This window comes from Halyomorpha halys, unplaced genomic scaffold (genome assembly GCF_000696795.3).
Source record: "Halyomorpha halys isolate HHAL.00 unplaced genomic scaffold, Hhal_1.1 Scaffold423.1, whole genome shotgun sequence".
Lineage (NCBI taxonomy): Eukaryota > Metazoa > Arthropoda > Insecta > Hemiptera > Pentatomidae > Halyomorpha > Halyomorpha halys.
In genome coordinates this window covers 846370-859021 of record NW_027105827.1, presented here as the reverse complement: position 1 = coordinate 859021, position 12652 = coordinate 846370, and positions in this window count along the sequence as shown.

The following is a 12652-nucleotide window of genomic DNA, read 5'->3' as shown; positions in this document are numbered from 1 at the left end:
TTCTTCGGACTGGAATAGCACCATGGTCCTTCTCTTTTTATATCAGAATATTATCTGTACCGATCTTGTTTATTCGAGATTCCAAAACATGTTACAGGAAGAGCAAACATTCTATAATGTTTATTGAAAAAAAAAATTATATAAGGAGTTTATTCATTTTCTAATTATCAAAAACAGAGTCTAAATATCTTCACTGATCTTTCTTTTTTGGGATTTCATATTATTTCGAAATTTTATTAAAATAAAATTTTATGGTTTCTTATTTATTATTGTTAGATTGGCAGGATATTGACTTTTTAGATTCAAGAGTATTGAATCACCAGGCAAAAGGCCCATGTTCGGATATACAAACTTTTCAATCCAAATTGTTATTACTGGACTCGGTATCCAACGTTTTGGCACCAATCCTCCATATAATCTAACAAATAGAAAAGCAAAATGTTAAATTTATTGTCTCTAAGATGGCACTGCATAAGATTTCCCTTTAAACTTTTATATTATTAATATAGTCTTCTTGTATAGTACTATAGTCTGCTAAAGACTTTTAAATATGGTTTTCGGCAGGCATAAAACCTAAATTTCATTTATTACTTTATTTTATAGTTAAAATATATAGAAAACTCTCTAACCACTCAAACCCCCTAGTTTCTAATCTTGCATCCTCTTCCATTCCTGACAATCCTCCGAGGCGCCCGAAAAGAAGATGGCCACGAGACCAGCTAATGTAAAATGTCATTAGAGTGCTACCAATGGGTAGTTTCTCTACACGCCTGTAACACTCCAATTTAACGTAGATCAGATTTACTAAATGTATTATCATGTACAGTTGTAAATAGCAATAAATAAATATTTAAAAAAATATATATAGAATAATGTTCCAGTTTATACTGCTTATTGAAAAGTTTAAAAAAAAAAAATGAAAAAAATAAATACCTTTCCTATATCGAGAAAGAGGGGCTCTCTATTACTACTATGAGATCCTTTCAACTTTCCCTATAGTACTGAAGGAGAGGTTGACTTTCACTGGAAACTGTCGTCAACAATAATGAAAGTTTTTTTTACAAATCAATGTTTTAATTACACTATGTTACTGAGTGTAAGTTGATCATGATTAGTGAATGTCAATCTTTCCAGAAACTAATACTGTGGCATATAAACATTTTATATCCAGCAAGATTCTATGGAACGGAACCCAACGGGGGGCAATGGGACAACCCCCTGTATACACTTGTAACGGTAAAAAGTTGTTCGTTCTTGTGACAAGTAAGGGTCGACGATCCTGTTGATCGGCTCAATAGGCATTCCCCACCTAGAGGTGGCCTACCCAAGTTCTTTAAGTCGTAGCAGCTTCAGGTAGGACCATAAATTAAGATAATTTTATTTCATTACCTATTATAGCAATAAAAGATATTCATAGAGACGTCCTGAGGCGAGCCCAAATCAATATACTCAGATCGCCTTTCAGCTTCAGGTTTTACAGTGAGTTAAGAAGGCTCAGATCGATCGAGCCAGGGAACGTTGCTTCTGAGTTCTTTTGGAGCCCTCTTAAGCCCTACCTAGTTTTCAATTACATTTGGTTTTGCTAGTCTTTGTTTCTTTTACACTTTCCTTTCTCAAAACATGACCAGTCCGCTTAGCTTGTAACCACTATGTAGACTTGCATACTATTCTATGATAATATGTGGAGACTGGTCAAACCCAGATTTATAGTAACAGTGGAATACCGGTCACCAATCGGTTGTATTCTGTTTTATTGTCATAGGATGACCCTGCTGACACACCGGATCCTAGCTCTATGTTATCCAAACCTATAATTTGCCTACACACTTTCTTGTGCAGTATCGAGTCCACCTGGGATCTATACTTTCTTCGATCCAAACTTGACACAAAAACTATGATTATATTCTAAAACTAAAGGCTTTAGTCTTTCACTTCGCAGTTAATAGATAAACGTTCAGTGTTCTGATAAGTCAAGCTTCACCAGGTTAAACAGCACTGCTATATCGTATTACTGAATCCAAGTTTCAAGAAATTATCTTCAACATCAAGCATTTCATGTAGACTGGCAAAATAAATGCCTTATGATAATTTTTTTTCTATATCCCAACTGATAATACAAAATGGGACGAGAATTCACTAGTGTCGAAATTTCGTTTTCGCATCATTTGTCCTGTTTGCAGTACATCTTTCGGTACAAAGAAATTTTCCGAGAAATCTAATGGTGTAAGGTTATCTGTTCTATGGACTTGATGATAATACAAACCTATCTAAGGTTAAGTGGGCTACAACCAGAATTCCCGTCAACAGTAACCACTAGCAGTCACTGTTTGCTCTGCCGCTAATCAATTTCTCTAAGCAAAGTTTTTGGCAACGTTGCTCACACAGATTCTCCATCGCAGCTTATTTACGTCACACCATGCAGGACCTTTTTAAGGAATATATCGCACCTCATATAATTACTAATCAAAATAGATGATTTGGCCAAGTAAACTTAAGGATAACAGAAAATGTTGCAAAACGTTAAGCAAATTATTTTTTCAATCGGAGGATTATTTTTAAAACTACTAACAACACTAGAGAACCTAATCAAACGTCATTTAAATAAGAGTAAATTTACTAACGTATGAGCCCTGATAGAGCTATTTACTGTGAATAGTTCCCGAGATGTAGTTTTTTAAAGAGGAACCCGGGGTACATAAATTAAAGGATATTCAATTCTGCTTTCAATGTTATAAATTCGAACCAGAATTATGGTTGAAATGATCGTAACACTACTAATAAACTATATATAGCATAAACTACCCTCAAAAAGCTATGATGTTTTCCAAATTTTTCATCAAATTAGATATAACTTGGTCGCTTTATGACAGTAGTTGACCATATCACTTCACTGAATTACGTTACTCATACCACGTAGAATTTGATGGTTTTAATTTATTAGACGTTATCATTTTCACCAAGCGTTAAGGATTAGGAGAAAAAACAAAACAACAAGTTTTTCCCGAAATCGAATTTGTTTGCAATTTTTTTTCTGTAATATCATACAAGAAATAGAGTTTTTGCTCATTTTTGAAATAGAGGGATGCAATCGTAAGTTGCTCACTCCTTCTTTCTATATTCCTCTAACCCAAAAAAATCATTATTATTCTAAAATCATAAACAATGTTATATACATATAGATTCGATATATACCGTGTAGTCGATATATATATTTATGACATTTACTCCTTTTGTTGACTGACCAAAAAATAGAAATCCTCCTTTCAATTTGCCGCCTTAGACAGGTCTCTACTTTTCCTCCCTAGATTCAGCCCTGCTAAATTAATAATTAATTATTGATTATGAAAATGATAATTGCGTAATAAGGTTTACTTTGAGTTCGTAACACTTTATATAAGAAAGATGAAACAAACATTACATTATTGTAAAGAGAGGAGTAATGGAGCGGAATCGAGTGTCATAAAGATAAATTTATATATAAACGTCAATCAAACCTATACCATTTCAGAAGATGCCAGGAATGAGAAACATGTTTTTCAGTCTGATCCTTGCTGTTTATGTAAGTATAAATAAATAAAAATGTATGTTTATATATATCTTCTTAAAAAAGAGAAGAACGATCTTTATTAGATAACGTAGTTTCAAATAACTACGAAGTTCCGGTTTTGTTCCCCAAAACACACAATTTGAGGGGGAACAAGTCCGGCAACTGGGACTAAGTCGTCCTTTTTGCCAACTCCGGACGGCTACCTAGGTTGCCGCCGCGTACTAACCAAGGTAGGAGTGTCAATATTCATTCTTCGGGACCGCCGAAAAAATAATGTTTAACTGCCTAGGTGGGAATCGAACCCACAACGTTCCGAACCGAGCGCAACGGGACCTGAGCCCCAACCCGCACGGCCGTCACGTCCCTTCTATTACATTAAGCGTAGATCGATCTTGAGGTCCGGAAACTTTCCCGGGGCACATTACGACCCTAAAAATAATTACTCTTTAATTGTGAGAAAAACCTAGTGCTTGAGAGTGGTTCTGATCAAAAAACTTTCTTACACTACCGCTGTTCAAGATGCAGTACTTGCTTACACTTTTTTAGGGACCTAAATCGCCCGTATGTTCCCTGCAGTCAAGACTCCACCAATTTGCACGTTTGAGAAGTTCTTTATTATTTGTAACCACTTTTTCTCCTTAGTGAACGAATAAAACCCAAATAGTAAAGGTATGGATGGGAAAAGTAGGGAATTTAGCTCTTTAATGGTATCAGTAGCGTTGAATTTCAATAAAATGTTGAGTTATAATAATTTTTACATGAACGCCAGACATCGGAAAAAACACAAATCAATTCCAAAAATTTACCATTTTGATTTCTATGAAAATTCGTACTTAGGCGCATATTATATTATACAAAATATTTGTATTTTTTGTTTTCGGCTCTAATGGCGGATTGGCAAGAGCTCAAATTTTGTGTCGACCTAGCAGCACCAAAATTTCGTTGGCATCAACAAAATCATTTTAATTTACTTTTCTTATGACTTTTTTCTTTACCCATATCGCTGCTTAACTTGAACAGTCAAAAAATATTTTATTTTGTCTTCTCTATAGATTGTACGGTAGTCTTGGGGTTATTTTTTGACAATCCTTCAAGCATCACAATCCTTCATCCTTTCCCGATAGTGAAGTAGCCTAACTCAAGTAGAGAAAGTAACCTCAGTCTAAGGTACTATGTTTGGAATTAGTCCAATTTGAAAAATAAATCAACAGTCCTTTTTTTTTGTTAAATGTGCCAATGCAAGCAATGCAGCTATATTATATCTTGTCATTTAAGTCCCTGTAAAATTATAAAATCTCCATTTCTAAGTTACAAAAATTTTCAATAGATATAACTTGGAAATGGGCAGGGTCAGAAGCTATGACGTGGCCACAATCCGAAATCATAAATTGTCTATAGATATAACACTGACATGGGGCAAGGGCTCAGCAGGACCCACAATTTAATTAATATACAGATTACAGAAACACACAGATAGGATTTATTATAAAGATAGAATATTATATAATCCTCTGTCTACGCGTAGAAAAAAGTATTTAAAAAACTCACTTTTTATCTATTTACTAATACTGAAAATATGTTAAAGTATGTAACATTACTTAAATTTGTTACATTATGCTCTTAGAAACCATTAAAAAAGATAATAGTGGAATATCACATTTACGTTTTCTCATACTCCAGTTTTACAACTACTAATTCTGTTTTAAATATTTTATCAAGTAGTTATTTTTTTTTTAAGATAGTAACCTGCCAAAGTCCATCTCAGAAACAAGGAGAAAATGTACTACCAACAACGCCAAGTCCTGATCCACCAGCGCTCTGATCCATCCCAGACTTGTGGCACTTGTGACATTGTATCACTCTGCATCACCAATGATGATGGTAGTATAGAGACAGTCAACCAGACCTGTAACGCTGTGGAGAAATGTTTTAGAGGGTCATGTATTAAAGATTGTAGACTGCAAATCATTCAAGTTTTCAGAGAAAGGCTTCTTTCCCGACCCTTATGATTGCAAGGTAGTAAATTTCAAATACAATATTCCAGTGCTTCTGTAATTTTAATTTTTCTTCATTAAAATTTCATATTCTAGCCATTAATATGAGTTCTTTCAATTAAAGAAATAATAAATGTTATATTCTGTCAGAAAAAGGTTCAATTTGTACCTTGACTATACATGGAGTACAGCAAATGTCAGAGTAAATTAATTCTCTAATTCACAAACGTAGGCAACTAGCCGACATTTCCCAGCGAGTGCACTCTAGACTTCTCAAAGAAAAACTTTCCAGGGCGAATTGCATTTCCTTAGCGGTACCAGATGATTCCCACAAAGTTTCATTGGGTATGACGGTTATTGTCAACCATCGTCCGGACGTCGCAAGGAGGATCAGCGCTATGAAGGGCTTTTCAAAGTGGTAGCGCTACGAGAACACAACATAGTTACCATCCAAGAGATAACTGGTGCTCAGAGGGTTAGGAATACCCACTTACGGCACCTCCGCATCCCTCTCGATCAAGGCAAGTAAAATCATAATTTGTTTCTCCCTTTCTTTCAGTCTAATACAGCTATGTTATTTTGTTATATGATTTTCTTGTCGTTATTATAATATGTATATATATACATCTTGTAAAATATGAATGATGACCAGAAGAACGTGGAAATGGTCTTAGTTTTCTTAAAAAGGAATGGCCTTTTGAATAAGATTTAAACCAGAAAATCTGCTATACGTAATAAAAAATACCAACAGAAGTAATTATTTAATTTTTTTTTTCGAAATTATTTAAAGTGAAATAGAATTATAGAAATAGAAATTATAGAAATAGAATATAAAGCACGAAACATGGGCGTTAATGACCTCAGGGTTTTACGCCCTAAAGCCACAGACAACAACAACAACCTCTACGCGATGTTCATTTCCATCAGTTTTCAGTTTCTCATGATACGCTTTAGTTCCCAGAATCATTTCCCAGCGTCCCCGGCTACCCTGCATCTGAAAAACGACCTTATCTAGAACATCGCACCCGATCAAGATGTCATATTGACTTATTAGATCTTCCAACACATGGATGACTGCTCCCATTTTCACCCCAGTGAGATTCTCGAGATCCCCTAGTACTCTACAAGGGCCTCTCAAAGTGATAACAGAACATCTACATTTCTTTAATTTGTAGGCTTCATCCAGTTCCTTCAGCACTCCTCTACTGATATAGGTACTGGTACATTCCAGTATCAATTAGCGCTTTTACACTTTCACCTCGCCCCTGCACTATGGGCAACCTCTTCCATACTCCACACACATTGTTTATAAGCTCACGGCCTGGGTTGCCCTCGTCTCCTCAGATGGAAGTTTCCTGTTTCTTGTCCACCCTACTGGACTTGTACCTCTTGTCCGCCTGTTCATTCGATCTGGTTGACATCCGTGCCCAACCTGACTTACCTTCTTCTTCTTCATCACTTGAACTCTTAACGGAATATTCCTCAGAACTTGAAGTTAGAAAATCCCTGTGTCTTGTTCTTTGAGTATTCCCTTTCATTGGTTCTGGAACTAGATTCCGTCGGTAAATCCAGAGACATGCTCTTGCGACATGGTCTTTGTTCCCACATTCAAAGCACTTGACCGAAGGACCCTTTCTGGGTCCTCGATGTTTATTACTGCGTTGTAGGTCTCTGTCATTCCTTTTTTTATATTCAAACTTGGACGATCGAGAAGGTTCTTATTTGTCGAATCGTGCCTTGTAATTCCTCCTGCTCCTAAAAGCTACTTGCCTCTACCGCTGAATATCTACTTCTTCCTCCTCTCTGGCCCCTTTGTCCATTATTCTACGCAAGATTTTTCAACAGCCAATGTTTCTCGTACAATCAAGTTCTATCCTAATTGTACCTTCAATATTTTGTCAAAAATCACTAGCTGTTGTGAGGCATCACAGGCCCTGTCCTACAGTCTCAATCATTTTTTCGGAGATAGCTGTATATTTACTTTACATAGTTTAAGCAAAAATGTAATTTGATTGTTCAAACTTCCTCACCTCAGTGAAGAGACGGTAAACGTCTTCTTCTGGGGTCCAGTGTCCTACTCCTTCCGCGTGTGCCTTTTTCAGTCTTTTAGTAACCTCGTCCCATGAGGTCAATTCATCCGCTTGTATGCTGTTCAACATGTTTCTTTTCACCCTTCCAACCAAGGACGCCTTTAATTCTGTGGCATCTAGAGGATTCACCAATCCTGCTTCGATTCTTGCCTCTATTAGATTATGAATCTCATTTCTTCTCTTCAGCAAATGGTTAAGGTATCCTAATTCTCCGCCGAATTTTTCTAACTACGAGACAGCAGTTTGTAGATATATGGCGGTAGCCGTCTTCACTCTCGTCCATTCTAGTTGTACTAACTCAGAATTATTATTGACCACATGAACGATCGGTGGATTGCCAGTAGGTGGATTGGACTTCTTTCCACTAGCCTGCTCTATAGGTTCACTTTGTTCGACCATGGTTGTGCCTTGAGATTAAATAAATGACAGTACGGTATCTAACCTACATTGTGATAACCGTATCTAAGCAATAACCAATAACTAATCTCACCTATCTTCTAATACACCGTATCAGTCTTGATATTATGTATGGACTTCTTACATTTTTTTGTTTTTCAAACACTAATACAACTTACTTAATTTTCCAAAGTTTTGGCACCAGTTAAAATACTTAGAATAATAAAGTTAAAATAGGAAGAAATAGACACGAGGTGAATAATGTGAATGCTTGAATAATACTGTCATTTATTTTTACCATCCACATAGGCTATCAGCTGTTACAATGCTTGTTTGATAATAGTACTTAGCCTATACACTTGTTATCATATACACTACTTATCATACTTCTTTTCGACTTCTGACTGTTTTTGTTATTATTTTACCATTATCTATTGTCTTTAATAATGAATGCTTTTATTTTCTCTAACTTCTATGCGGACCAACACGAGGAGGTCTCTCACCTCCGGATTTTAAAAATAGTACCATTTAGAATGGATATTTCACAAGTAATAAATAAACATTACAGGTAACCTTAAAATAACAAGTAGTAAAAGGTAATACCCAACACGATTTATTCCTTTTTTTACAGTAAAGCATTCACTAATTCACTGTTTCTTTTTTGTTTTAGAGGGATCGGAAAAAACAATAAAGCCAGAATTTTACAGCAGTCCAAGCGTGTCAGATCTTATTCCTTTTTTTTTTCTTTATATATTTTGCTTCAAAGCTACAAAGTTTAAAACGTCAGGGAATAATATTGACAGTACTTCCCCATACAATAGTCCGATGTGGGCAGTGAAAAAGAAGAGCGTGCCTGGTGAAACTACCAGAAATATAAGGTGGTAATAGATTACAGGGAGCTGAACAAGAATACCGTAGATGAGAAGTATCTGATCCCCATTTAGACCTTTTACCTGCTTTGAAGACATTTTGGACAGGCTGAGGGGAGCTACGGTATTTAGCACTTTAGACTTGAAGGCTGGATATCATCAAATTAAAATGCACCCGAAGGATCAACATAACATTTACATTTGAGAGAGGACATTACAAGGATGCCGTTTGGTCTAAAAAATGCTCCCATGGCCTTTCAGCGCCTGATGGACGATTTTTTGCGGGGAATTGATGAATCTGTATGTCAGATTTATATGGACGATCTCCCATGCCCCAACTATATCAGCTGTATAAATTGAAAATAGCACTGGCGATAGAACCGCTCCCTGTGGAACTCCGCAGGTCAATGGAATGGAACGGGAAATCTCGTCTCGAATCCGCACAGAGATGGTCCTCTTGTCGAGAAACGACGCTATTAGACTGTAGAGTTGCTCTGGACAGTCGTGGTCTATGAGCTTACGACATAAAATGCCGTGAGACACAATCTATGGAACTCATGGCTGTAGCATGGTTCCTATTTAAACTGGAGTTCACCTCATTTTGTAGCTTCATCAGATGGTGTTCTGTGCTCAAGCTAGCCTGAAAACCAGTCTGCTCGTAAGGGATAACGGAGTGTTCATCACAGAATTCCCGAAGGTAATTCAGAATGATCTTTTCGTATACCTTAGCGAGATGTGGTAGGAGCCTGTAATGGTCGGCATCAAATCCTGTCTTCTTCGGCTTGAGGAGTGGAAACAGGATGGCATGTTTCCATTTCTCGGGGAAGTATCTCAGCCTCAAGCACGAATTGTACAGGTTGGTGAGCTGAGCGATTCCCTTCCGTGGTAATTGTTTTAGCATGATGGTCTGTATTCCATCGTGACCAGGGGCCCAGTTGCCATGACATCGTCTCAAGATGACCTTCAGTCGTACATATATCTGACATACACACATATATCTGACACATACAGAACAAATTACAAATCGTCAAATCAACACCATACCAACTTAAACACCTCATCTACTCACCAGGGCTGTCACTCAGACTCAAATTACTCATTTACGAAGTAATACTACGACCATCACTCCAACACGGCGCACCACTACTACATTTTCTCTACCCCACAGCCCTGAAATCACTACAACAATAACAGAACAGCACACTACAGAAGATATGCCGAGGGACATCTCTAAAAAGACGTAACATGACGCACATTCATAACGAACTACAGTTAGAAACTGTACAACACATCACACGGAGACACATCAAGTTCTTTGACAGTCTCCCTACTTCCTTCAATCCAATATTCCAGTCAATCACTCCATCCCCCTTTCCTGCGAGGTGGCAGGGCAGGAAAGCTTCCAAAAACCCTATCAACACCACCTTATAACTCTTTCGCACCCCCTCTCTCACTCCTTTTCGACTTCTGACTGTTTTCTTATCATTTTACCATTATCTATTGTCTTTAATAATTAATGTTTTTATTTTCTTTGTCGTCTATGCGAATCAACATGAGGAGGCCCCTCACCTTCAGATTTTAAAATAGGACCATTTAAAATGGACATTTAACAAATAATAATTAAACACTACAGGTAACCTTAAAATAACAAAGGTATTAAAAGGTAATACCCAATACGATTTATTTCTTTTTCACATTATAAAGCATTCACTAATTAATTGGTTTTTTTTTCTGTTTTAGAGGGATCGGGAAAAAACCTCATTGATCTTTGATCCACAGCCTCACCTAGGTCTAGTCATAGCACTGGTGGGGTACACTCTACTTGAAATAGAAAGGTTCATTGTCAATCGTATTCTCACAAGAGTTTTTTTGTACGCATACTCTAGATGATGGCCTATCTCCTCTCATTCTATCCAATAATCTTAGTCCGTCCGCGTCTACTCAGCAACTAAGATTGTAACCTAAACCTTAGCGGCTACACTGGTCCATCCGCTTCATCTCGGCAACCCGTGCAATTGATCCCGTCTCCCCACAGCTCTAGTCCGTCCGCTTCATCTCGGCAACTAGAGCTGCACCTAGCCTTATCAGCTTACTGGTCCGTCCGCTTCATCTCGGCAACTAGAGCTGCACCTAGCCTTATCAGCTTACTGATCCGTCCGCTTCATCTCGGCAACAAGAACTTTTACTCTACCTCTGACTCTCTCTTACCAACACCTCCTCTACCTACGTCAGTGTCCAGGGCTCATCCCCTGGCACGGCCGTTTCTTTCTTTCTTACTTACTAATGAATACGCCGTCGAGGGGCCTTCTGTAAAGTGGTGATCAGGCTGGAGAACCGCCTAAGATTAGACAACCCCGACAAAGTCATAATGATGAGTACTCTGAGAAAGCCTCTTACAAACTGATAAATGTTATTGAGGGTTCCCAATGCTAATTCTAAATTGTATTAATCTTTATGTTGCCAATAGTTAGGGATAAAAGGCCATATTAGTATTCTATCTAATCCATCTCCTCAACAAAGCTTTTGCAGACATACCTTCAGAGCAAATTTTTTTCTTCATATTGAGGTCCCTAGTTCATATTTTCAGTTTGGCCACTTAACCCTGAAACACCCTGTATAATATCTATATAATAGATGCTGCATGTGTTTTTCTGTTATCTGGATTTTAATTAAATTGTGGATAATTACCTATGTCAGTGTTATATCTATAGAAGATTCATGATTAAGTAGATTAAAAATTTATATAACTTAGAACTGGAGATATACTTTTAAGTTATATCAATAGAAAATTTATATAACATAAAACTGGAGCTTTAATGATTTTAACAAAAATTTACGCCCCTATAAACTACATGAAATGACAAAAACTGGAACTTCGTAAAATAAGTAAGTAGAACTGTAGATATAAAATAAATGTGGTTTTTTAAATTGAGATTTTTTTTATTATTTGAAACTACATTTTTTTCCCTATAAAGAATGTTCATCTCTTTTTTAAAAAAGATTTATATATATATACTTACAGAACTAACAAGGATCAGACTGAAAAACACGTTTTTCATTCCTGGCATCTTATGAAATAGTATAGGTTTAATTGACGTTTATATATAAAATTTATCTTTATGACACTCGATTCCGCTCCATTACTCCTCTCCTTATAATAATGTAATGTTTGTTCCATCTCTCTTATACAAAGTATTAGAAACTCAGAGTTAACCTTATTACGTAATTATCATTTTCCTAATCAATAAATAATAGATAGGGTTGAATCTAGGGAGGAAAAGCAGAGACCTGTCCCAGGCGACAAATTGCAAGGGGAATTTTATTTTTTGGTCTTTCAATAAAATTAGTAAATATTATGTGATCAAATTTATTTCGTCTAAAATAATAATGATTTTTTTTTGGTTAGAGGAATATAGATGAAAGAAGGGGTGAGTAACTTACGATTGCATCCCAGGCGAAAACACTATTTCTTGTATGTTATTACTGAAAAAAAATGCAAACAAATTCGATTTTGGGAAAAACTTTTTTTTTTTTTTTTATTTCGCGGCATAGTATCAGGTTTAATCCTATCTCCCTTCATAAACAAACACCCAGAATGTATATAAGGCAGATTAAGTTGGGAAATAAATCATTATTAATTCATCATGTATCTGTGTTATTTCTATGCCCCTTTTTCCTTTTTTTAAATAATTTTTACCCAACTTCACACAATGAAATAAAATGAAATGAAAAAATAACTTTATTCTGGGACATATG